The following is a 27,995-nucleotide window of genomic DNA, read 5'->3' on the forward strand; positions in this document are numbered from 1 at the left end:
ACCCAGTCATAAATCCAAACAGTTCTTAAACAGATCTGTCCTTAAATGAGCAATATCTGTTCTTCATGGGTCAGAAACTGTGGGGACAAGAGGAGAAAGAAGATGCAAGGTGATGCAAATGAGCACGATGAGTAATCTTCATACCGCCTCAAATATATGTTGAACCCTCAGCCCTATATCTGAAGATGCTACATTCACTGGAATAATGAAAGTTAAGTAAGCACTTAACTGATTCAACAGGATTAGTGTCCTTCTAAGAAAAGATATCAGAAAGCTTGTCATCTCTCTGCTGTGTCCATATAGTGAGGGAACAGCTAGCCATAGGCCAGGATGGAAGCCCTCATCAGAAGCTCAGTTCTGGCATCTTGGCCCTGATCTTCCAGTCTACAGAATCATCAGAAATAAATTTCTGCTGTTCAGGCTGTGGGATTCCAGCGCTAGCAGACTGCAAGGAGATAAGGCCCTTTCTTCTCCACAACTACAACTTGCAAGCTGGAAGGAGGGAAGGCTTCAAACTTCAAGTTTAGAGTTTCAATAATTACATAAAAAAGCTGGATATTTTACTTCCTGAGTTGAGACCAGAAGTTGTTATGTTTTATTCTTAGAGTATGACCAGGAATGTCATGTCATTGTGTGAGATTTCTCCCAGCAACTGGAGGACTGGCCTAAAGAGGGAATTTCAAGGGACTGTGCGGGCAGAAGGTACAGTTGCTTGATGAACCAGTCTTGTTCAATGTACTAATTATAAATTAGCTTCCCAAATCAACACATTATGTTTCATACTCAAGATACACATATATCCTAAGGAGACAGGTGATCCTAGCCCTCCTAGACACGATGGTACTTGGCTAAGTGTTTCAGCCAGAAGCAGATTGGCCCACTCTGAAGACATGGCGGAGAAAGACAATTAACCAGCTCCCTTCCAGAGATGCCATTATCAGTTTGCTTCTCACTTCTAGATGTCTCCTCAGACACTGGGGAGTTCAAGTTTGTGAGCACTGAAGGACTTCTTACAGATGAGAGCATAAAGATGGAGTTGTTGAATCAATCGCATCTTCATTTCCTCTATTCATGGCTATTTTCTTGTTTAAAATACTGGCCAAGTAAAGAGTCCTACAGCTTCTTATCTTAGCATGGTAAGCATGTTTGATAGGTGATAGGTAGACAGGTATGCAGCACAGAGCCTAATTCTAACTTGTATGGCAATAGCAATTATATAAATAGTCTGACAAGGATATAGCAGTTCATTCTAATTACTTGAAGCCAAGCAGGGAGAATCCGTCTCTTTGACACTTCTGCTCTGGTTTCTTCAGCTACTCTGGCTTCTTTCCCAGAGGGTAATTTTCATTACTAAAATAGCACAGCTCTAAGGCAGGCCACATGATATTTGAGTGAGGTTAGGGCAGATGGCACACACTGACCTTCTACCAACATGAACCAGAATAGGTGAGGTCCCTTGTTGTGGGAAGAATGCCAGTATGGTAGTGTTATGGTTTGTGTCTGGATGTCCCCCCAAAACCTCATGCAGTCATGGAGCTGGCTGCTAGAGTTTTTGATTGATCCATGGTCCAATGCTGGGATTATGGGTATTACACCTTCCCTGGGTGAGTGCTACACCTGCCCTGGGGTGGGTAGTTTGCATACAATATAAGGGAGGGAAAGATCCTGCCCTCTGCTGCTCTTCCTCTTGTGCTCTTGTTGCTTTTGCTGTCTCCCACTGCCATGAATTGTTGCCCTCTGCCATGTACCACTCTGCCTTGGAGCCAGCCAAGTATGGACTAAAATCTCCACAAACTGTGAGCTAAATAAACTTTTCCTTCCTTCATTTTGGGTGTCAGGTATTTTGTCTCAGCCTTGAGAGAAAATTAACCAAGATAGGTAGGTAAAAGAAGCCCCAGACTTTGGTGGAAAAAAATTGACCCCGATAAAGGCAGGATATGTGATTTCTTTTTACCACTTGCCTTTTAATCTTTTAACTGAATGAACAAAGTGAAACCATTCTTTTAGATTTAAGCATTAGCATTTAAAATGGTTATTCAGTATTAGATTCTGAAGACATGGACTGACATTGTCAAAACTTTGCTTGCCACAATATATACTTTAAATCTATCTGTAAATTAAGTTGTTTAGTTGCCAATCAATAGTAAGTGACACCAGGGACAATGTAATGCATTTCAACCTTGTCTTCTATGTGATGCTAGTCTTCCCAGAAATGAATAAATGCATAGCAAACCAAGGTAGGTTCACAGGTTCAAAGGTCAATCAATAATGGTAAAGATACTTAGCAAAGTTGAAATAAAAATTTTCTAATGGATTAACTTACATACTATAAAATTTGTCCATTCATTGTAAGTGCTCAATTCCATTATTTTTAGCCTGTGCAGAGTTGTGCAACCATCACCACAACCCAGTTTTAGAACGTTTTTATTGTGACAAAAAAGTGCCTCTGCCCTTTTGCAATAAATTTCCACTCCACAATCGAGCCTCAGGCAACCACTAATCTACAGATTCCATATAGGTGAAATAAAATATACAGTCTACTCTCATATATCTGGCTTCAGTTAGCATAATGCTGGCTACTATGAACAATGCTACCATAAACATTGCAAACAAATCTGTGTAGACATTTGATTTTATTTTCCTAGGTATACACTTCAGAATAGAATTGCTGGTTTGTATGTAAGTTTGTATTTAACTTTTTATGACACTATCAGACCATTTCCAAAGTGGCTGTACCATTTTGCATTCTATCAGCAATGTATGAAGGTTCCCATTTCTCTGTGTTCTCTCCATTACTTGTTATTTGTCTTTGTTTTAATTTTAGCCCTGTTAGTAGTGTGAAAAGGCAACTAATTTTGGGTTTTAATTTACAGTTTCCTGATGAGTAAACCCGTTCGATGTCATTCAAATGCTTATTAAACATATCTATATCTTCTTTGGTGAAATATCTACTTAAATCTCTTGCACATTCTTGATTGGGTTGTTTGTCCTATCATTAAGTTATAAGAGTTCTTTATTCTAGTCTGGATACAAGCTCATTATTAGATATATGATTTGCAAATATCTTCTCCCAGTGTATGACTGGTCTTTTCATTTTCTTAGGGGAATCTCTCCAAGTAAAATATTTTTTGATAAAGTCCAACTTATCAATATCTTTTATTTTATGGATTATGCTATTGGTGTGAAAGATTTTTTATGGTTCTGCCATAAACTGGTTCATGGGAACATACATTCTCTTCTGTTCCTTTTGCTTTATTTCTACGGCTTTTGAAAAGTATCCTGCTGAAGAAAAATAATGACACAAGTTTCATATGGGCACAACCTAATAGATTGTCTGAGAATGGAAAAAATGAGCTCACTTTGAATAGGGGGAACCTGAAATACAACATGAAAGTTGCTGTGAGAGAAATGTCACAGTCAACCTAATATTAAGTTAATATTAATGAAGAATGGGAGAGAAGTAAGGGAAGAAATGAGTAACATTTAGCATTATTGATTTTTTCTGGGGATTAAAAAAAAACAGAGGCCAAGGGGAGAATGGGGACATGTAAGGTTTTCTTTCCTTTATTCTCACATCTCCTTTTTCTGCTGGCATAGAATAGGAGTGGTTAGTAGAGTGCAAAAGAGGGGGAAAAGTAACACTCAGTCAATACAACACAAAGGAAATATTGACAGGCATTAGTCTTACTATAATGAAATACTTGAGGCTAGGTAACTTTATAAAGAAAAGAGATTTCCCTTGGCTCATGGCTCTGGAAGTACAAGATTGAAGGACCTCATCTAGTCACAGCCTCCTTGCCTCCAGAGTCACAAGACAGCACGGACTACAACATGGTAAAAGAAGGGAGAAGTGTGTATGCAGTTTCTCTCTCCCTTTGCTTATAAAGCCACCAGGATTCAATCATGGGGCTCCACTCCAATGGACTTGTCTACTACTCATAATTTCCCAAAGGCCCCATCTCTGACCAGCGTAGCCAGAGTAAGTTTTCACCCTCTTAATACCTCTCTGTGGGGATTAAATTTCAACTCATGCAGCCTTGGGGGATGCCCAAACCTGGTCCAGATGCCAACAGTATGGGAAAGCTGGAGTCAGCAAACCTTAGGCCAACCTTCCGGCCCTCGCTGTCTGAGCTACCTACATGACCTGGGGGTAGAGCACGACCTCAGTCTTTGGGAACGGTGATCCAATCCATAGTGGACCTGGTCATATCCTGTAGAAATGAGAGACTGCCCTCAGGATTTCATAGATGTGATTTTAAATACTGGTGTGTGTCTTAAATTAGGAATTCTTATTCCTGTTGTCCTAGCCCTGTCAAAAGACCTCCCCTTCTTAAAGAAATTTTTGGGGTGCAACTCTCTATCTCATTAGGCACCTTAGAATCTCTTCCAGAATCTCTCCTGGCAAGTAGAGTCTGACTTTTATGAACTTTTCCTTGCAGTGGAATTATAAATAAGAAATAATCTCAGAGGTTATCTCTGGTGACTCCTTCACTTGACTGATAAAATTCTCCCTGCTGCTTTTTCCCTTTTAATGACAATGCTCAGATTTCAGCCAAACTCTTCTCCCATTTGTTCTCTGGTATCATTTATCTTTCATGTAGACTCTGAGATCTGCCACACCTCTAACAATTTAAGAAAATAACAAGAAGCAATAAAGTTTCCTTCTTTTAGAGAGCTTTTCCTATACCCCCCGCATCAGATTACTGATGATGCTGGGTTCTTTCTCGTAGCATCTGGCTAGGTTTCAAGCAGGAGTGTAGAAGTTTGCTGGGATGAATTTCACCTCTAGTTTCCTAGCACCTGTGGTTGGTACACTTTTACTCCACCTAGAGGTGTCCTGACCCAGAACCTTTCTAGATCTTAGTGGTACAATCTGTATCCCTTCTCCCTGTTATCTACCTTTTATTTTGTTCTTTATTTTTATGCTGGATTCTCACATAAGAGAAACAGTGTGATATTTAAGCTTGTGTGTCTGACGAAAAAAAGGGATGGGACAAGGGATGGGTGGAGGGGAAGGGAATGAAGGGAAAGGGGTGAATAAAGGAATGAAGGGGTATTATGTACCTGTACTAACTTTCCACAAGGAACATAAACATTATGTCTTCAACATGTACACTAATAAAATAAAATAACAAAAATACACGTTTTAGTACTTGAATACGATGATGTACGAAAATGTAGCTACTAAAATAACCTAGACATTTGTGCCTGTTCTTCCTTCTCTGTCTCCTCCTGTTCCCACCTGGCTCTTGGCCCTGGTTGGTGGCATGGACCACACTGATATGTCCTTTGTCCTCTGGTTTCTGGCGGGGACCTTGATGAATACCACACCTTAGTAGTAGGCATGAATAAAGATCCCTGACTAAATATATTAACCTCAGGGAAAGGGAGTCTTATTTGGTGTGTGTATGTGTGTGTGTGTGCACATGTGTGTGTTTTGACTTGTACCTTCCTGAAGGCCAAATTTAAGGGAGGGAAGGAAGGAGAAAACAGACAAGCAAATCTCTATTTCTAGGCAGTGGCCCCCTTCCAGAGGTCCTGTGTACCTAGGGTGCAAGCCCTTTGCCTGCAGGTCTTTTCCTATGTGTGAAATACTAAGAGTTTTATTTTATATTCTGCTAAGTGTAATACCACTAGTTACTAATTGCAAAAAGTCCACACAATAGCAACTACAAAGGACCTGTACAAGGTGAACACTGCTCGAAATTCTCTTAGCCAGAAAACTCGCATAGCAACATAACTGATTTTGCATGTATCAAACAGTATAGAGGAGAAATTAAGGCCCAGGTTTTTCTTTTGAAACACTCTTTGCTGTTGCTGCAGTCTGTTTTTGAGATGGAGTTCTGCCATGCTGCCCTAGGCTGGCCTTGAACTCTTGATCTTCTGGAGTACCTCAGATTACAGGTTTGTGCCACTGCACCTGGCCAGGTGTTTTTTTAATCATGGTTTCCAAAAGAGATCAAAATATCCCTAAATTGTCTTATTTCATAACAATTTAAAGTCCTTTTAAACTCGACACTTGCTTATAAAAACAAGTATGGGGAATAACAATCTTCCCTGTCCAGCTTCAGACCTCCACTATCTTTTTTTTTTTTTTTTTGGTTTTCCTCCGGTACCAGGAACCGAACTCACGACCTTGCACTTGCCAGGCAGGCGCTTTGCCACTGAGCTAAATCCCCCGCCCCCAGACCTCCACTATCTTGATTTCCCTCTTCACTGAATAGCTACTAATGAAAATCCTTTACTAATCATAATATTAAAGGAGCTTTAAAAACAGTAAGTAGGAATTATTTCCCCTTCTGAACAGTGTACAGGTATTTTTGTAGAAAAGAAACATTTTTCATTATAAGCGAAAGCCTCAAGTGATAGAAAAATGGTTAAAATTAAATATAAAAGTGTACCCTATCCCCTTCTGAGTCCTTACTGTCCTAGTACAACCTCACCCCTGAGGAAGAACCACTGATCCGACATGTATGTTTGAGGCCAGCCTGGACTACTCCGTGAGGTCTTGTCTAAAAAAATAAATAAAAGGAAGGGAAAAAAAGAAAAGTAAGAAAGAAAAAAATAGAACTGAATACACAGGGCGAGTTTTCTTCCGATGTTTTTAAGATATGAAAAAAGGTTGGAAAAAAAATTAGCTCCTGTCTTACCACTTAAAACGGACAGGAAGGGATATCACCTAAACAAAATGGATCCAAGGCTAAGAAGAAGCTTACAGAACAGGTGGAAAAAAAGAATAAGAGGCAAGGCTTTAAAAAAACATCTGAGAGAAAAATGTGCTCACTGAGAGGAATCCAACCTCCTGGGGGAAATGAAGGAGGGATTCGGTATTACTGTTTTAAGAATTGAAACTTCCAGAGAGAAGTAGAGATAGAATGTGGTCCGCATACCGCGGGAACGTGCAAGACTTCAGCAGAAGGCGACCAGGTCTCCCAGGGCTGACAGTGGAGAGGAGCAGAGCTGGCTTTCGTTGCTGGGTGCTCAGTTTTAAACACAACCTACATGGTGTGGAGGCCAAGGAATGGGGTTGGCTAAACGTTGTTGGTAACAAGCAAATATCAAGCAAACAGCAGAAAGCAATGTGTGAGAGGTGTGACATTAATGACCTCCGTGGGACATGTCCCTCCATGTCCCACAGAGGGGTCTTCTTCCTGAGGGATGAGATTGTAACGGGACAGTGAGGACTCAAGGAAATAGGGGGAACTTTTACATTTAATTTTAACCGCTTTTCTATCACTTCAGGTTTTCATTTATAATGAAAAAGGTTTTTTTTTCTACAAAAATGTGTTTACATGTTTAATAGTTTAGGATGGTGGTTATAGTTTAGAGGCTATGCCTAAGAAAGACCAAGAAGGTTACCAAATAGTGCCTGTTTGACATTTTGTTTTGTTTTGTTTTAGTTTATGGCTACAACTGTTTGTAAGCAAAGTCTTCTAGCAATTATAAGCAGGCTTCTTTTCATTTCTTTTTTTTTCTCCCCAAATAGTCATTGTATTTCTGGAGATAACTGTATTGAGATTAGAGTTCTAATGGCATTTGACATGAAAAAAATTTAAGAAAAAATTCTGTAAAAACATTCACAAAACTAATTATGGACTGTGGCCCATTTGGGAAAGACAGACAAATCTTCCTTAAGGGGAAGTGGGAAGAAAAATGAGGAACAAAACTGTAAGAAAGAGGTAGACTAGAGATGTTTATGTTCAGTAACTTTGCGTTATTGGTTTCTGAGTGTGGCATGAAAAAAAGTAATAGACGACAATGAACAGGAAGTGGTGAAGTGCAGAGAAAAGACTGAATTCTCCAAATTTGGGCTAACAAACTTTTTGTTGTTGTTGTTATACAGTTATTTATTGAACTAATTTTCATATTCTTGTTTCTGAAGTATGGAATTATGGAGATAAAAGATAAGACACCTGGGAAGGACATATGCTTTCTTTGTTATTTTTGCTTTTGTAGCATGTTTCCCACTAAAACACATTGCATCGTTAGGTTGAAATATGGCTTTGAAAAATCAACAACCAGGATTTCCCCTAGTTACCCCTTAGGTGGATGCTGAACTGTGGAGCAGCAAAGGTCAGAAAGGAGAATCGAGAGAAAAGATTTCTTCACATGGGCAGATGCAAGCCAGTAAGCAGCCAGGGGTGTTTAAAACAGTGGGAAATGGGACAAAACTAGATATTTTTACAGCCAATCTTCACGGGCTTGTTTGTAACCAGACTACCAAAAAGGGAAAGCTTAATAACCACATGTTTACTAGCTGCATTTTATCTTCTTTAAAAAAAAATTTTTGAGACAGTCTTGTTGTGTTGCCCAGGCTGACTTTGAACTGGGTTCAATTTATCTTCCTGACTCAGCCTCCTGTGTAGCTGGGATCGCGGGCACAGACTACCACAAGGCTGGCTATAAGCTGTATTTTAGAAGATAAGAAGACTACTTACATCTCAGCCAGTTGAATGCTAAGCATCCCTGTTAGGGTTGGAATTCTCTAGACCCTAAGGAACAGTGTGGTCATCTGTTTTGGCAGAAGGACACACACAGACACCCCAGGGCCACCTGGTTGCTAGGCCATGGAAAGGGGGAGAAACAAGACTGATTTGGGCCGTGGCTACACTCTCTCCTCTCCTGCCAACTCTATTTCTCCATGACCCTTTCCTTTCCTTTCCCCCCTCTTCCTCCTCCTTTTTTGACCATTCTCTTCTTTATTCTGTGTACTCAGATGGTCTTGAATGGCTTCCTATGGATGCTCCACCTCCCCTCCCTCTGTTCTTTTACACTTGTGTCATCCTCACCCTGGATTGTCCTCTGACCACCTCTTAGCCTGGTTGGATCCTTTCTGCTCTTCCAGGAAGCTTCCTTTGATGCTTCACCGTGGGGAGAAGCTAGCTCCCAGGCTGGTGGGTGCCCACCACTCCAGCTTGGGTCTTTCCACTCTGTGTTGTAACTGCCTATCTGTCCCTGTCCTCACTTCATTACAAGTCCATCACAGGAAGCCACTGTCCTGTGTTCTTCCTGCACTTTACACAGAGCACAGAAACATCGGTGAGCAGCGTGCTCTGCGAGGTGCAGGGCCCTCTGACCTCTGACCTCTGACCTTGTGCTCATTCAACAGTTATTAGATGAGTGTGTGAGATAGACTCAATGAACTTATCACATTTCTCAGTTACATGTGCGTTGTTTATACTGTCATAACATCTAGTCTTCTTGTTTTGTCTTTTTTATTAAATTGGCGTGCATCTGATTTGCTTTGGGCTAGAGATTAAGAATTCTATAGTGCAAATTAGTATAGGTATAGTACTTAAAATCGCACTGAAACCAATAGAGAAGGCCCCTGACTCATTTCTTGTCTTGGATTCCTGGCTGAGAATTTTAATGGCTGGTGTTTTCCTGTTGACTAAGAAATACAGTTTCAGAGGTGGCTCAAGATATTGGTTTTGTCCATATTTAGGAGACAAGTTCTACTTTGGATATTAAAGACAAAGCTGGTCAGTATTTGTCCTAAAAATGTTCACTCTCAACTGTGAAAATCAATAACATAAAATAAATAATGGCTCGTGATGCATGTATATTTGATATTAAGAAAATTCCTAGCAGCTATTCATCTAACTCATAAACTCTTGCTCTGGGTCTTCAGCTAGAGTTCTGAAATTGGCTTTAATGTTTCTGATTTGACTTAATTGTAGTCTATCAACCCCACAAATTGGCCACGTCCATGATGTAAAAATGGCCTATTTCATTGTCACTGACTTCTCCGAGTCCAACACTTCCCACTTAATCTAGGTTCATTCTGCCCTGCAAAGAGAAGGCAAAAAGTGGCTTTGAGCCTGATGCATTTCACAGTCTGGTGTAGTTAAACCTATTGAAGCTCTTCTCCATACACACCCTTCTAATTTCCGAGTTCAGATGTTACAGTCTGTGAAGGGGGATGTCTGTGAATCTCTGGCATACCAACACCAAGGAAAATCATGTTCTGCCTTTCGTCATAATTAGAAAGAAATAAGCTCCATTTATTTGATAAGAAGTGGGATTTGCTTCCCAAAACTCATGGGGAAATTTTAGCTTGTATGATTTTGCTGCTACAACCTCAACCCAACTGTCTTTAAGTACAAGAACTTCACTTCCTGTTGTTGAACTCTGTGTATCAACTTGGGGATTAATTTCTTCCTCGTCTAGCTTCAGCGCCCCTATCCATAGATGTTTCTCTTTCAAGCTGCTTTGACTCAAAAAAATTAATACAAAAAAATTCTCCACAAGAGCCTGAAAACCATTCCTTACACATGTACTTAGGAGAAGTTTTCTTTTTTTTGTTTGTTTGTTTTGTTTTGTTTTTCTCCTGTACCGGGAACCAGACTCACAACCTTGCAACTTGCCAGGCAGGCGCTTTTGCTGCTGAGCTAAATCCCCAGCCCTTAGGATAAGTTTTCAAGAAGCAAATGAGGTTCTAAGATGAGAAGGTCAGAGACAGAAATCAAGCCAGTCTTGATTTAAAATGCACATTTTTTATGATTTGTGTCTAGATGTTCCCCCAAATCCTCATGCAGTCATAGAGTTTGTTTGGAGATGGCTGAATCTCAGGTGTGTGATTGATTCATAGTGCAATGCTGGGATTAAGCATGCTGGAATTAAGAGTGTGAGTGCTATACCTGTCTTAGAGCAGGTAGCCTGCATACAACATAAGGGAAAGAAAGAGGCATGTCCTCTCTCCTCCTTTGTTGCTTTTGCTGTCTTCCACCACCATGAACTGTTACCCCTCTGCCATGTGCCCCTCTGACTTTGAGCCAACTGATTATGGACTAAAACCTCTACAATCTGTGAGCTAAATGAACCCTCCCTGTTGTAACTTTGGGCATTTGGTATTTTATCTCAGCAATGAGAGAAAAGTAACTAACTCACCATTTAAACAGTGAACCTCTGAAATAACTGCACAGGGCATTGCATTTATAGTAGGAAGCTATGTAGGTTTCCATTACATTTTTGTTATGTTAATTTCAAACCCAGCTTGTTGTTTATGGAACAGTATTTGGGATTAGGCAGGAGCTGAGAAGAGGTAGCTTACAAGGAAAGTTATTTCCTTTTGTAGTATAAATAACCCACCTGGTAGTATGTTGGCTAATGGCCATCCTCACTTGTAAAGGTTCAAGCCAAGATTTGTCCTTTTCTGGTCTAAGATTTTTCTAGAACCTTGTTTCCCAGCAACTGCATCCTTCCCTTATTAAGGCTCAAACTATACAAGAGAGAAAGGAAAGGGGGAAACTTTTTTGTCAGCAAGATCACTAAATATTCCATTCTAGAAAGCCAATTGGCAGCTGGTCAGCCACTCAGTGTTGAAAGGTCCCAAGGCACCTAGATCTGATGCGTCCTTTCTGAAATTAACTGTACAAGAGCTACATAATCAGATGATATCAAATGCCTTCTAAATTCCTATACAAATCACCCACTAGGCATCAGGTGTGCCAAGAATAGACTTATAGGCAAAAAATATCTGTTCCACTTTTCTGTCTTGGATGCCTAAAATACCACCATTAAAGATTTCCGTCTTCATGCTGAAGAGCCGAACTCACACGTTGGGGGTGTAGGACCTTGCTCTGGTATTGTGGCAGATTTCTTGACCTCTTAAGTCTTAGTTTCTCATCTGCAAATCTGATTACTAATGACATTTTTCAAGCTTTGAGGATTAATGAGATATTAGTTCTTTCAAACTTTGGTACACAGGAAAATATCTGGGACGTTTGTTAAAAATGCTTATTCTTAGGTCTCCTTCAAAAGAAAATGTGCATCAATTTACTTTGCAAATGGCAAGAGTTGTACATATAGAAGTCATTGCTCTCATCCTGGGCAGTCGTACATGAGTTAACATTTGAGTGATGACCAGCCTGAAATTGAGTAGCTTAAAAAGCAAAGAAATTTATTTCTTACAAATCTGGAGGATGGGAAGGCCACATCTGGTGATGACCTCCCTACTGCAGAGGCCCAAGACAGCACAAGGATTCTCACAGCGGGACTCCCTCCCAAACCTACTAAGCCATGCATGGGCTAAGGCCAGGACTCTGCAACAGGTCCACTTCTCAAATAACACTGACATCTGACTTTGGGGCTTGAGTTCCCTACACATGAAGTTTGGGGGACATAGCACTGCCGGATACACATCAGAAAAGTTAGTCACATTAAAGAAACTGCCATTTAATGAATCTAATATGGTCTATGCCTTTCACACACATTGCATTATTTAATTATGTGAGGTAGGAATGGGTGTTTCCGCCTTACAGACAAGGACATTGGAAATTGAGCCTGGGAGAATTTTAATCCTTTTGTTTAGTGTCACACAGATAATAAATGACAGATTCTGTCTGTGGATCTTACTTTACTACCTCCAAAGCCCAAGTTCTTTCTCCTCTTCTAGAATTAATTTATTGATGAGATAGAGATCCTTCCTAAATGATCATAAGGGGAGTTAAGACTTTTAGAAGAGGAAAGAAATATATAAATGGGCAGCTGAAATGAATAGATGCTTCTCAGAAGAAAAAATACAAATGGCCGTATGAAAAAGTATTCAACACATCTGGTCATTAGAGAAATGAAAATTTAAACAACACCGAGATTCCATCTTACTGCAGAAAGGATGCTGTTATCAAGAAGTCAAATAACAAGTGCTGGTGGGGCTGTAGGGGAAAAAGAAACTTTATTACATTATTGGTGGGAAAGTAGACTAATACAACTACTGTGGAAATCAGTGTACAGATTCCTCAAAAAGTTAAAACTGGAAGTTCCATTTAACCCAGCTATTCTCCTTTTAAGTATTATCCCAAGAAGATCTAAAGATATCATCATACTCCAGTGATATGTGCATGCCCATGTTTATAGCAGCATAATTCACAGTAACTAAATCTTGGAAGCAACCTACATATCCATCAACAGATGAATGGATAAAGAAAATGTGGTGTTTATGCACCACGGAGTACTATTCAGCCATAAAGAAGGAACTTGAGTTATTTGTAGGAAAATGGATGTACCTTGAAATCATAATATTAAGTGAAATAAATCAGATACACATGCTTAAATATCACAGGGTTTCTCTTATATGAGGAACCCAAATATAAATGAAGAGCAAAATAAAAAGATAGATAATAGGAAATAGGGAGGTAGATCTTTCTCCAGTGAGAAATGGATCAAAGATGGAGAGGGAATTAAAAAAGAATTGGGATGTGTTGGGTGTATGTTATAGCTCTCCTTAAGGAATGTAGTCATTGTGTCATGCAAATCTGTACTAATAAAAAGTAAACACTGAAAAAAAAATGAAGGGATTTGAAAGTGCAAACATGAAAAGTTTCCCTTCCATCCTCGCCCTCCACCATCCAGATGATTTTTCCAGAGACCACCCACTTTTTACACAGGCTGTGGAACCTCGGGATCACAGTGTTCTTTATTACATCTCCATCCTAGTGACACAGCCTGGCTTTCTAGCAACCCCCAGACACCCCCAGCATCACCACTAAAAAGCACCATGGCGGCTCCATGGGTGCTAGAGATACATGGGAAGGGGCTCCCCCGTGTCTGCCCCAGTGGTGGAGAAAGCTCAGGGTAAGGGAGCGGCTCTTCTATAGAGAGAGAGTGTTTCAAACTTTATCCTTGGGGATCAGAAAATGTCATAAGAACTAACAGTTTTTGAGCACTCATCACAGAACAGAACACTGTCATATTTTTAAAACTTACTTCGATCCTCCCCACTCTCCCCTGATGGAGGGATTACTGTGAGGCCACCTCACTGAAGAGCAGACAGTCACAGGGAAGTTACAACACTGCCCTGCAGTACACGTAAGCTGAGCACTTCCATCCATTCAGAGAGTGACATTTCTAAGTTATGTGGCACCTTCCTGTGACTCTTAAGAGCCGGCGTTTTCATTATAGTTAATGTTAGATGATGTGATAGCTAAGGTAGTTTCTGTGGTGAAAGAATAAAAAATAAAAGTACACAAGGGAAGTGCTTACATTCTTTGAAGCTGGTAACTCATCCCATTTAGGGCAGTGCTGGTGAACCTATGGCACGTATGTCGCAGCAGGCACGCAGAGCCCTCTCTGTCAGCACATGAGCCAGGTTGTCCCAGCAGCTGGGCATCACATAACAGTATTTTTTTCCTGAACTAAAAAGTCAGTATTCGGGTTTAACTGCAGTGTTAGCACTTTGCTATAAATAAGTGAGCTTTGGGTTGCAGTTCGGGCATGTGGTCTCTAAAAGTTTTGCAGTCAGTGATTTAGGGCATGGAGTCCACTAGGAGCTTATATGAACTTTTCTTTTGCTACTCTAGGCAGCCAGTCTTCACAACCCCGTTTTGTGGTTAGCTATAGACTGTACCCTCCAAACAGTCAGTTCTCCCCAGTCTATGATACTGGTTACAAGGTCTGAAGCTAGTCTGAATGATTCAGTATGACCCAGCATCACACTAGAAAGATAACTCAAACCAGAACTTACTGGCTCTTATTTCCTGGTGTCACTGTGCAAAAGGCTGTGTGTTCTCATGGTTCCTAAAGGGGCGCTATATTTCTTTCCTCTTCTAAAAGTTCCCTCCGAAAAAGAACTTCACAGAAGTGCATGCCTGCGTAAGATGAACAAGAATCCAAATTCCACATGGGCACGACCTGCAGGGAAAGGACAGGCGGGAAGCTTTTCAGAAATGGACTGATCTCAGATGGTGTGGGAAAGACACGGAGGGGAGGTAGAAATGAAATTTGGAGGGAAAGCAGGAAGTCTGTTCTCAGAGCAGTAACTTAGGGCTGGGAATTATGGAAGGGAGTCAGGAGAGAAGAGGCCTCGGAGGGGGGCAGTGGCCACCCTCTCATTGCCCCCTCTCCAAGAACTGGCCCCATGCACAAGGAGGGGCCCCCACCTGCCACATCTGACTCATGAGCCCCTCTTCTTTCTTGGCCATAGCTTCATGGTCCAGGGACCCCTGACCTGAATGGAAACAGTCAAGCTTGTCTTGGAGGAGTCCGGAAATTTGAATGCAAGACACAGACATCAGGAGTCCAAGCTCCTCAGTGAAGATAGTGACTTGAACCTGTTGCCAGTGCTGATGGTTGGGTCTGCCCTGGGTCCACACATACCTGGGCTGGCTCTTCAGTTCCCTCTCTCCCTCCCTCCCTCCCTCCTTCCCTCCTTCCCTCCTTCTACCCCCTCCCTCCCTCCTTCTTTCTTTCCTTCCTTCCTTCCTTCCTTCCTTCCTTCCTTCCTTCCTTCCTTCCTTCCTTCCTTCTTTCCTTCCTGTCTAAGTTAGCTGTTTGGTTTCTGTAATTTAGGACTAGAAGAGCTTCATCTAAGTGAGAAAGCTGGCAAATACCTCTTCATGCTTCAGTGATACCTTCCCAGCTCTGAAGGAAACCAATTCCTTCTAAGTAAGATTGACAGCTCAATTAGCTGAAAATTAAGGCTCCACTGAAGTCTGAAAGAAATTGAGAGTGCAAACCAAGCAAAGTAGCTTCTTTCCTTCTCCTTAAATCATTTAAACTATAAGATTAAGGCCCAATGTGACCGACTCCAGCTGCAGGTGGCTAAGAAGCCTACCACTTGATGATTGCTGGGATACGTGACTGGCTGCCGAGCCAGATTTACTGCCTCAGAATAATGACAGCAGGGCAGAGGAACCTACATTCTAAATGAGTTCTCTCATTAAGTGTTATGTCGTTATTTAGAATATATGCATATTCTATATGGCTTCCTATATTGGTTTCCCAGGGCTGCCTAAACAAGTGAATCCAACTTGGCTTAGAACGGCACAAGTTGCTTTCCTCGTAGCCCTAGAGGCTAAAAGCCTGAAATCCAGGTGTTGGCAGGCTCACGTTCCTGCTGAAGACCCTAAGGAAGATGGCTTCCTTGCGTCTTCTAGCTCCTGCCAGCAGCCCTTGGCTTGCAACTGCAGCACTCCAATCTCTGCCTCTCCTGTCACAGGGCCTTCTTGTTATGAGTCTGCACCCTTATTTCCTTCTTGCTATTAAGACCCTGGTCACTGGATTAAGTCACTTGAATTCAGTAGGACTTCATTTAAGCTTGATCACATCTGTAAAGACCCTATCTCAAGTAAAGGCACATCCACAGGTACCAGGGATTAGGAGTTGAATGTATTCTTTCAGAATGCAAAATTCAACCCACAGCACTTACTGTGGACATTAAGTTTTCTTCTAACATTTGTTTTCTTCTAACCTTTTTCCAAATGACAATTTAACAGAGAACAATCCTTTTCACTGAGACCTTAATGTCACCTTCTCTGTGATAGATTGCTAGGAAAGAATGATGGGTCGAGAATAGTATCAGTTAGAGTCCAACCAGGAAAACAAAACATTTCTTATAACAGTAGGCAAGTAATGTACAACAAAAGATTGATTATACAAGTGCGAGACATGGCTGCAGAGCCATTGGGGCTGAGAGGTAGCCCCGCATTTGGGAGAGAATTCCCTGACACCTCTGTGAGTGCTGGGGGTCACAGGCATCGGATGGGGTCTGGATTTTCAGCAGACTTTCAGTGGTGGTACCCACCGAGAGTAGGTAGCTACCCTCTCTTTCCTCTCACCCTCATATCCCATATATTATACTAAATGATATTTCCCCTATAGTTATGAAGACAATACAGATTCACTATGGGAAATTTGGAAAGTAGAAATGCAAACCAAAACATTAAAGTCCCCTTTTACCTCTATAAGCATTATAAATAAAACCCCCAACTATATATGTAAAGGAAATATAAAATTATAGTCTTCTATACATGCTTTTTGATAACTTCATTTTTAATCTTGACAATGTTTGGGGAAAAATAGAAATTTGTTTTGATGCTAAATTGTTTGACGGCCATTTAGCAGTCTACACATAAGTGTAATTTCAACCTGTTTCCTGTCATTAAACTTCTCAGTTGTTTAAAGTTTAAAAATAAAGGAAGGTGGTTTTAGATAGTGATAGATACTGTGAAAATAAAGCATGATTTTTTGGGGAAAGGAGACTACCATAGATTGGTCAAGGTAAGGCCAGGAATGGTGAACCTTTCTATGTTTTCTAAACATTCATTCATTCAAGCCTTGCAATGTAGTGAGGCAGGTGCTGTTATTAGATCCATTTTACGGATGGAGAGACTGAGGAACAGACAGCATTACCACTTGCCTAAAGTCATGTAGTTCATGTGGTGAAGTGAAGATTTGAAGGCAAACCGTCTATCCCAAGAGCCAAGCTTTAAACCACAACAATGTTCCCTCCCTGGCATTTCAGTTGGTGACTCATAGAGCTATCCCAGAGGATGCTAGGGAAGGCATCTCACCTGGTTCTGTGTGGCAGCCCTACTGCTGTGCTGACTACATGCAGGTGCCGGTCCTCTGCTTTCAGGGGTATTCAAAGCTGCAATGTAAACATCCATTTGGAGTACCAGTTTTATTCAAGGTTTTAGAGAAAAAATATTTTACAGTCTATTAAAACAGACTCTGAAAAAAAAAAAAAAAACAGACTCTGATGTGTACTGAACAGAAAGAAAAGTTAGTGTGACTATTTAGGATAGAACACAAAGGCTCAGAGAAATGTCGTGCTCCTAGCAGGCGTTGCTCACCAGGACTCCAGCCACTGACTCTACAGGGCTCCCAGTCACCATGCTGGGCCCCGGGAGACTTACTGCAGCGCTGCCCTGTGCTGCACACACCCATGCATGCTTCACAAGCATCCTAGAAGCTGAAGGGAAGTGAATATGTTAATTGTTCTCTCTGTGCAAAGTGAGAGTTATCCTTTACAACTGTCCTTTTTATTTCTGAATGTTGGTGTTTCTCTGGGACTTGACATTTGTCCCCCTGAACTCCTGAACTTGCATCTCCATTAAAATATACATCATGACACAATTCAAAAATCCAGCAGGGACTCTGGATTCCGCCTTCCAGAGACTCTGACTTCTTCTGCTCCCCTCAGCTTAGGGATTCTCCTTACTGGAACGCAAGCACTCAGCCCTTTCTTCTCAGCGGCATAGCCCTAAGTCCAGCCTTGCTCAAGGATAACGTTAGGAGTTGTAGGTAGGCAGTTGGCCCTCCATGTCTGGGATGTACATTGTGGATTTGAGCAGTCTCAGGTGGAAAATATTAGGAAAAATATTGCTGCTGTACTGGAAAGGATAATCTAGACTGTCAATTTGACCGGCTTGGGATCTACCCAGGAGATAATTAGAACACACTTCTGGTGTGTCTGGGTGGGTCATGGAGCTATTACCTCGAGGTCTATGTCTGGTGACTCGATCCTTCCTCTCTGACATGTTCCCCTGCTCCGCTTCCCAGCCACTTTCTGCCGTGCTGTTTCTGCCTTAGGGCTGTCTTACCATGTACTGAATCCATTTAAAATGTGAGCCAAGTTAAACCTCTCCTCCTTTAAGTTGTGGGTGTTGGGTATTGTGTCCTAGTGACATGGAAGCTGAGTAATACGAATAACATGTATAGACTGCTTTCTTGTGAGTATTCCCTAAACATAACTACTTACATAGCATTTACATTGTATTAGGTATTATAAGTGAGCTAGAGCTGATTTAAATTGTGTGAGGATGCGCAGCAAGACAGCGTTCCACTTAGGGGACTTAATCATCAGCTGATTTTAATATTCTGGGGTCCTGAACCATTCTCCTGCACCTGTGGGTTCCAGTGGATGACTGTGTGTGTGTGTGTGTTTGTGTGTGTGTGTGTGTGTGTGTGTGTTAATAAGAGAGTGAGTGCATGCATGCGTTCTTCGGTATTAACCATAATAGCATAATCAGCAACGTATAAACTCAAAAATGAGACAGAGGATAGTAGTTTTCCCACAGAACAGCATAATAAAATTACTGCCCCTTGGTAATATTCTCAGAAACAGAGGGGCCTTGTCTTAAGCTCTGCATTCACTCCAGGTGCAGAAGCTTACTCTTCCCAGGGGAGGCAGCTTCCCAAAGTATGACTTCAAACAAAAACAATCCATTAACACATCAAGGATTCAGACCAAAAGACTCTGTGGCCTTAAGGAAATCAAGTCCTCTAGGAGCCCCAGGAAAGGAAATGTTGCTCAGGTCCATTTAGGACAGTGCAAGCAGAGACGTGCGGCCCACCCTGCCCTCTGGCTCCTGCTAGGCTCAGTATCAAAGGCACAGGTTCCCTTGTCCTCCTGTGTTCCTGACTCTTGATTTTTACTGCACTTCCCCACTTTATTAAAGTGATGACAGAAAGGGATATGGTTACTATAATGGGTCTCAGCATTTTGCAGTGCTGGAGTTAAACCCAAGGCCTTTGTAATAAACTCCATCCCAGCCCTTCATTTTCTTTTTTCTTTTTCTTTTTTATTTTGAGACAGGGTCTTCTATGTTGCTAAATTGCCCAGGCTGAGCAATCCTCTTGCCTCAGCCTCCCAGAGCACTAGGATTACAGATGTGCCCCACCCTGCCTTGCTTACCAGATACTTTTCTAAAAGAGGCAGCAAGGAAGGTGGGAGACACTTTTGTGTTAGGTTCAAATCAGGTAGAGTTGGTCCTCTGTACTTGTGGGTTCTATATCTAGGAATTCAACCAAAAACAGATGGAAAATATCTGGGGAACAATGAATGCATTTGTCCTGAACAGATGCAGATTTTCTCTTGTCATTATGGCCTAAACAATACAGTGCAACAACTCTCTGCATAGTATTTATATTGCACTAGGTGTTATAAGTAGTGTAGAGGTACGTTAAAGTGAATTGAAGGATGTGCCTGGTTACATGCTAATACTATGACAGTTTATGTAAGGGACCTTGTGATACCTGGGGAGGGGGTCCTGGAGACCAAAGGATGTCTGTGTCTTGCAGGGCTTCTGTGGCATCAAAGCTGGGTCAAAGGAACCAGAATCAAGACACTGTGGGTACAGAAAGTGTGGCTACCCCTCTGTGGCAGTGGAGAAGAAAGGGTTGCTTGTATTGGAGACACCCTGGCTGTTCTGAGTTAATCTTCCTTAGATGGTCTGGGGCTGGCTGCTGAGGAGTGTTTTCTCCTTTCTTCCATTCTTAAACTAACCTCCTCAGTGATAATTCTGGGTGACCAATGCCCAGGCTAAGGGGCCTCTGACACACACTACAAATGCTGAGCCATTTCAGGGCCTGTTTCCGTGTCCCCTGCTCCTCTGTCACCCCAGCAAAGACATGGATTCTCTGTAGTTGACTGAGACTCCCGGATGAAGGGACAGCAGCTCCTTTTCCTCACTCTGCCCCACTCAAACAGCACTACTAACCTGGTTCCCCTACCCCCAGATAATAAGAATCACCAAAAGACAGAAGCAGACAAATAACCCACTGGTCCTCTTAGAGTGGGTAAGTCATTCACGTCACAAATCTTTACTGAGTTCTTATCCTGATTCAGGTTTTGTTCTCGGTGCTGGTAGGAAACAGCGGACAGAACAAATTTCTTATCCCACACTTGGGCTTGTCATCTAGTCAGGAGAGACAGAAAATAATTAAATAAGCGTATGGTATTTTAGATGCTGAAGTAAATAGTACTGCAGGTAAACTGAAGCAGAGCAGGACAAAAAGGAGGTGGAAATAGGATGGAAATGAAATATTTCAAATACAGTGATCAGGGAAATCCTCTTTTAAAATGACATTTGAGTAGAGAACAAAAGAAAGCAAGAGAGTACATCATGGGATAACTGGGGAAAGAACATTCTAGACAGGAGACGCTAAATGCAAACTCTGCATCTGACCTCTTCAAGGAGCAGCATGGCGGACAGGTCAACATGGCGGCTTTTGAAGGAGTTCTTCCCAGAGTGGATGGCATTGGCTTGAACTCAGATGGTGGTGGTGACGTAACAGGTCATGATGGGTTTTGAAGGCAGAACTTTCAAGATTTCTTGAAGAGTGTAAGAAGAGTGGAGCGACAGCAGGTTGATGATGGGAGGAAACTGAGAGTTAATTAATTATTATTAATTTGAGGTATCTTCTATGTCCACGTGGAAATATAGAGAAGTTAGTTGACCTTAGAAGACAGGAATTTGGAGGAGATACTAGCTTGGAACTCTTAGTGTTCACCTCTAGATGAAATTGGGCAGACATAGAGGGGAGACACGAGGACTGGGTTCCAGTTTCCCCAACAGTAAGAGGTAAGAGAGGTAAGACGGGGTCAGCAAAGGAGACTGAGGAGGACACTCAGTAAAGGAGGAGGAGGAGGAAAAGAGCACAAGAGAGGCTACAAGGCAGAATGAGGACCCCTTTCAAGGAGACTGAGTCTGGCTCCGTCCAATGCTGAGGGGAGGTGAGGCCAAAGGGAGGGGCCCCGTGGAGGTAAATAGTGACAGGAAGCACAGTAGTTTGGGTGGAGTGGGGGGAGAAAACTCGCAAGGGAGGGAGGGATGCAGGTACAGCAGGAACAGATTTGCTGTCCACTTGAGCAGTCAGTAAGGCAGGAGCTGGAGAAGACACAGGGTTGAGGGGCTGTTTCTTCATGAGATGAAGTGTTGTTCTTCTCTCCTGTATTGTTTATTTAGTTACTGCACAGAGAAGACAAGCCTTGCTGTAGCCACATTAATAAAATGCATGTAGGAAAACAGGAAGAAGACATTTATTGAAGAAACTTTTAGTTTTACCATGAAAACATAACTTCTGCAAACATTTTGGACTTTTTGCTATGCTGTGCAAACTGTTTAGTAACCTACTTTCAATTTTTTTATTGTTTTTATTTTTGAGACAGGGTCTCACTATACAGTTCAGGCTGGCGTTGAGCTCATTTTTTAGCCCAGGCTGGTCTCAAACTCACAATGATTCTCCTGCCTCAGCCTCCCAAGTGCTGGGATTACAGGCGTGTGCCACCACGCCCGGTTATGTAACCTACTTTTAAAATTTAACAGTATAATCTGAATATCTTTTACATCAATGTAGATTTATATCTTCTTTATTAAATAGCCAACCTCCACTTATTTGAATATACCTAGCTGATTTCTTATTACTAAATATTTAAATTGTTTTCTTCTTTTAACTATTAAAAATATTTCTTTGTACCTGTATCTTTCTGTACCTGTCCAGTGATTTCCTTACCTGGATCTATGCATATTTTTTAAAAAAAATGTTTAATATATGGCAGACAATTCTAATGTCTTGTATTTTATTTTCCAACACTAAAAAAATGGCAGTTTGAGAAGTTCTCCATGAGCACTGTAAAACTGAAAATTAAAACTGAAGATTAAAATTAAAAGTTCTCCATGACCACTGTAAAACTAAAAATTAAAAGTCTTTTAACTGAAAATTAAAAGTCATGACCTGATTAGAGGTCATGGTGCACACCTGTAATCCCAGCATTCAGGAGGTTGAGGCTGGAGGATTGCTGCAAGTTCAAGACCAGCCTGTGCTACAAAGTGAGCTCAAGGCCAGCCTGAACTGCATAGTGAGACCTTTTCTCAAAAAGTTAAAGAAAAGAAAAGAAAGAAAAGAAAAGAAAAGAAAAGAAAAGGAAAGGAAAGAAAAGAAAAGTCTTCAAGTTTTTAAATTCAGAAATTAAAGAAAGGGCAAAAGCCACAAGGTTTTGAATTGTAAGAACTCACAAGCCCAATCTCTTTCCTAGTATCCTGGACACCAGTGACCCCTTAACACTGCCCCCTTTTATCTTCAAAACACAAGAGAGTTTCTTCATGAAGAGGTGATGCCCAAGTCTTTGAAAATAAGATTTCTTTGGGTGGTCTTCCTGATGTCTTTGGCTCTTTGTGTGTGTGTGTGTGTGTGTGTGTGTGTGTGTGTGTGAGAGAGAGAGAGACAGACAGACAGACAGACAGAGACAGAGACAGAGACAGAGACAGAGACAGACAGAGACAGAGAAGCATACAAAACCCTGCTAACTCCAAAAGGGAGAATAAAGCCCCTAACTGCCTAGCATTTATTTGTGGGGAGAAGGGAGAACAATCCCCTTGTTTCTTTAGAAAAGTCTAGAGTAAAGAGAACAAAGCAAACACAATGGCACGAACTGGTATTATGCAAACTCCTCTTGTTGCATACGAATTCACCACAGTCAGTGTCAGGTCAGAGCTGGATTCCAGCTCTGAAACAGATGGGAGCTGAGAGAAATGGCGGGAGGTGGGGAGGGGCATCTGGGCAGCGGAGGAGGGTTCGCCAGCCCCAGCATTGCAGGGCGTGTGTGGATTCTTGGGTTCTTAAAGTGGAAGGAATCACTGGGACCCCAACTTCCTTTCCTGTTTGAGATTTGATTTTGACATTCATGTCATCTGTACTTTGTCCTGTCCAAACATTGACGAAGCTGTGCCTATGACGGGTGTCACATGTCCTGGTAAATCTTCTGCAAGAGCAATGAACCTGGGTCATGAGTTCTCAGGTGACATCACTTTCAAACCCATCATTACCCATGCCTATCTTAGGGTGTGGCACTCAGAGCTGGGCGCAGTGCTCCATACCATGTCTGTCCACAGATCACTGAAACCATCACTCCCCTTCTCCCAGACCTTTTACTCTGTTAACACCGCCGATGAGCGCATTCATCTGCCCGTCTGGCATGTGCTGATTTTGTGCCAAGGACTTCCAAATATTTTTCAAATAAACAGTTCTCAGATCCAGCTTTCCTTTATTTTATGCTTATGCAAGTACTTTTCTAAACACAGGATTTTATAGTTGTTCATTGTAACTTTCATCTGGTTTGTTTTTGTATTGTTTCAGCCAACTGATTTTTTCTTTTTAAGATAAATCTTTCCTTATTTTTATTAGGAGACGGATGTATTTATTATTGCAAAAATATAAAATAGGGATAAAAAGAAAATTAAAAATTTTATGATGCCACCCACTAGAATTGATCATTATAGCCGGGCATGGTAGTACACACCTGCAATCCCAGCACTCAGGAGGCTGAGGCAGGAGGATTGTCATAAGTTTGAGGCCAGCCTAAGTTACATAGTGAGCTCTAGGCCAGCCTGAACTGCATAGTACGACCCTGTTTCAAAAAAAGGGAAAAATTGATCATTATGAACACTTTCTGGAAACATTAAAAACCTTTTCAAATTATAGATAAATAAATTTCTGTACATAAATGATTCATGGAGGTCAATTTTAGACTTATCCTTATAGACAGTAAATTTACTATTCCTTTTAGCTTTGAGTCAGTCAGATTCAGAGCTTCTGTAGTTTTGTGTATGTTCTAGAGGAAATATTTTATAAGACAGGCAGGAACAGAATGCTATACTATAGCCCCTTTTCTATTAACAGAGCTTTCAGCACTTACTGGGTAACAGTTTGTTACAAGTTTAAAATACACAGATCTGTACTCTGAGTTTAGTTTACCTCGTTATTCTGATGGACAGCATGAGGAGCTTCTCTGCTGAAGTCATGATAATCACTATGTAGCCTGCAGATATGGCATACTAAATCTCATAGTTCCCAAATACCCAGGTTTCACATTAAATTGATGACTGTAACCTTCAAATCTTGCTGGGGTACTTTCCCAACCTCTCTCAGAAATGGTCATTTGCCTGTCTCCTGGTTTCAGGCACTTTTCTCATTCTTTCTGATTTTCCCAAAATTAATAGCAGCAATTCCTGCTGAAATTCCTTTGGTTGTCTTTTTCACACCCTGGGATGGAATTCATCCAGATCTGAAGAAATGAGGTCTTTGCAGAGGTCTCCTGTTCTTGTGCTATCCTCATCTCAGACTTCAATTACCTTTTAGCAGTGTTTGTTCTACACGTTCGGGTTTGAAGATCTTTCACTTTCATAGAGCAGAAAGAAGCAAAATGAAAGCTGTAAAGAAGTTCTCACTGCCCTCTCTGTCCTCCATTAGCCTCAGAGCCTGAGCCTTAGTACACTGTTCTGCCCATTTTTGCTGTGCTTGTAGTCAACAAAAGGCCATTTTTCATAAGCTTTGTTTCATTTTATTTCTTGGCTTAGACATTCAACCAGGGCCTTTACTTTTCTGCACAAATCTTTCTTTCTCGCTTTAGTATGTACTATTCTCTGATACTGTATCACGGATCTTTTATGACCCGATGTCATTGTCATGGCTGTTAGCTGCTCATTGGCTTCCTTACATCCCTGTCTCTTTTGCTTTATACCGAAATCATTTTTAAAAATAACATTTTTGGAGTTTTTTGGCAGAGTCTTGGGCTCCTCTCCCTTTATAAGCTATAGCTATCTCAGCAACCTATTTATCTCTGTCTTAAATATTTGAAATCTCAGACAGATGCCTTCTTTTTGTTTTTTTTTTTTTTTTTTTTTTTTTTTTTTTTGGTTTTTCTCCGGTACTGGGAACCGAACTCAAGACCTTGTGCTTGCCAGGCAGGCGCTTTGCCGCTGAGCTAAATTCCCAGCCCCCAGATGCCTTCTTATGCCCTTTTCTCCTTGGGGTTATCACAGTGTGGGACATGTACTGATGTCATACTTGATAAAGTTATTAGGTACGTAGCACTTGAAACAGACTACAGCTCAGAACTAGCCTCAGAAACAGCCAGAGCTGATGTGGCTCCCAAAGTCCCCCTAGCAGGAATTAATCTGTGCTGTGCCAAGAAATCCTAAGACAGACAGTGAGTCTGATCAACCTCGATTAGGTCAGATGTGCTTCCCGTGGCTAAGGCAAGTAAGAAGCCCTGATTGACGCACCCAATAAAATGACATGCAGTGATGAACTGATTATTTCCCTGGCCGAACTAGGGTACAGTTAGCTGAGGTGGGGTGAATACACGACAGTATACAATAAGTCCCCAAGTTACAAACACACAGGCTGTGAACTGTGTGAGCCACAAGACTCACTATAAGCTTATGAAAAATTTCCAGCTTTTGAAAAATTCTCCTGGGACAGAACTTGGGGACTTACTGCACTAAAAGACAGTAGACGGCCTCTGTAGCTACTGTTCCCCAAGGTTCAGTTCACTCCAAATTTATTATTAAATTGTATCTTTTTGATCAAAATTAGGTGTTGATTATATTGCCTTTATTCATCCATCTGCTTCTGAGAGAAGATGCTATTACCAAAGGACAGCATGAAGTTGAGGCGCTCTACTATTAGCAGGACGAGATTTCCTGCAGGTGTCTGAGGAACAGAAGTCCAAGGAACAACAGTGACCTCTGCGCCAGGATTAACAATGCCTCTGAAATTCTGTTACAAGGGATGCCAAACTGTTAAGAAAGAAGTTTCAACAAATGAATGCATCTACCTCACATTAAAATATTGAGTTACTTTAGCCATCCTATTTTGGGCTTATTACAGAACCATTGGGAATGGTAAATATTGTTCCTGAAGTTTTCCCAGTATTTCCTCCTGAAAATTATTAATTTCCTCCTGAAACTATTACTTGTCCCCTCAGCTCCCATCTGACAGTGCCGGGTAGGCACTGTCAGTAGTCTGACTCAGCTTTCACCCCGTCTGGTAAACTCCATTAATATTTGATTTTGTAATTTTTCCTAGATCTTTTGCTTCCTCCCCATCATTTCAGTTTCCATTTGTCCTTGTCTGATTAAATGTGTTTCTTCAAAGCTTCGCAAGTGGGTGGCCCTACCCTCTGTCAGGAGCTTATCCCAAGTGATGGAATGTCAACCATGTAGCCAGCCACACACTTCTCATGATCACGTTTTCTAGAAATAGAATTTTCAACAAGAAGGATTTTTAAAATGTTATGTTGCCTTCTTCTCAAATTTCTGAACAAGAATTAGAGGTGCATGTAACTTTCTCCTGAGTTTATCTTTCATTTCTGTGTGAGCACACAGACATGTGGGAGTTGCCTGAGGGCAGACTCTTCTAATATTTCCAAGCAGAGAGCATTGTTCTGAACTGACCCAGTCAGGTCCGGCACAGTTACCCCTGCTCCACACCACACACCTTCCCGCTAGAACATCAGCGGGCATGCAGGACTAGGAGTAATTCTCAGAATCATGGATTCAAAGAAAAAGTCTTAGAAGGTGGGAGCAGTGGAGGGAAGGATGCAAGTAAAGGCATCAAGAACAAAATTCAATGATAGGTTTTCTTACTAGTGAGTTTTTTTAATAACATCTTGGCGAGCTCCCCTGCTTAATGGCAGAATCCTAGCTGCACTGGGAGATTCTTTTTTAGAGCATTCTAGCCTCCAGGCACTGTGCTGAAACTGAGGCAGGGACACAAATAGTCGCAGTTGTCACATGGAGGTTTCATCAGCCACAGAAAGGCTTGCGTTTTATTGGAGCAGCTGACTCTTGAGAAACCCCAGCTGCCAAAATAAGTTCAGGTCCCCACTGGGATTTTGATCTGGAGCTCCTTGTCGGGCACCCTTTTAGTTTCAGAGACATCTAATTTGGAAATCTGAAACTTGCTCATGACTCTTTTCTTTTCCTTTCAGCTTTCTTTAATGGAGTCATCAGATCTGACAAGGGCTGAGCAATCTGCCGTGGAGTGGACCCCAGCCTCTGGCTTGTCCTAGGCCAAGTAGTACAGTAGTTTCCCAGTAGTGGTTGGACAGCAGAGGGCCAAACAATGCCTAAGAATCCAGTAAAAGTCAAAGTGGGGCAAGCCCCATGCATGGTCCTGGGACTCAAGAACAACGCAAGGAGACAGTAGAAAAGACAAGAAATAAGGAAAACAATTCTGTCAAATGTCAAGATGGGCGAATAAAGCTGTCTCGGTTTGTTTGAGTGAGCAATTCCCTGGGGCATGGGTGGGTTAGTGTGGGTTAAAGGCACTGGAAAGACTTAGAACTGCTGTTTTCAAAGGAAGAAGTATGCTTCATTCTCTTGACCTGCAGCCAAGTGAACATCGAAAACTTCTAGAATCCCAATCAGGAGCACTCCTTGTGGTGAGCAGAACCTGAAACGTCAAGAGCATTATTTTCCTCATTACAGCCAGCAGCCATCCTGAATGTCTACATGGGATGGTCGTAAGGATGTCCATATTGTGGGGGTAGATTTGAAGGACTTTTTAGCTGTGTTGTGTACTCATTTGGAAGTGGCTTCAAGATTACTTGGGATAGGGCCGGGCATAGTGGTGCACGCCTGTGATCCCAGCATTTGGGAGGGCGAGGCAGGAGGATTTTTGTGATTTTGAGACCAGCTGGGGCTACA

General features: G+C 41.6%; 1 long non-coding RNA gene across 1 annotated transcript; it reads left to right on the plus strand.

Moving 5' to 3' along the window:
* The first annotated feature begins 13,490 nt into the window (after positions 1-13,490).
* On the plus strand, positions 13,491-27,566 carry LOC102005321. Its single transcript, XR_265071.1, has 2 exons — positions 13,491-13,575; positions 27,278-27,566. It is a non-coding gene; the product is annotated as an uncharacterized LOC102005321 (long non-coding RNA).
* The last annotated feature ends 429 nt before the right edge of the window (positions 27,567-27,995 follow it).

The sequence above is a fragment of the Chinchilla lanigera genome, unplaced genomic scaffold (assembly GCF_000276665.1).
Source record: "Chinchilla lanigera isolate Chin_1 unplaced genomic scaffold, ChiLan1.0 scaffold00174, whole genome shotgun sequence".
Lineage (NCBI taxonomy): Eukaryota > Metazoa > Chordata > Mammalia > Rodentia > Chinchillidae > Chinchilla > Chinchilla lanigera.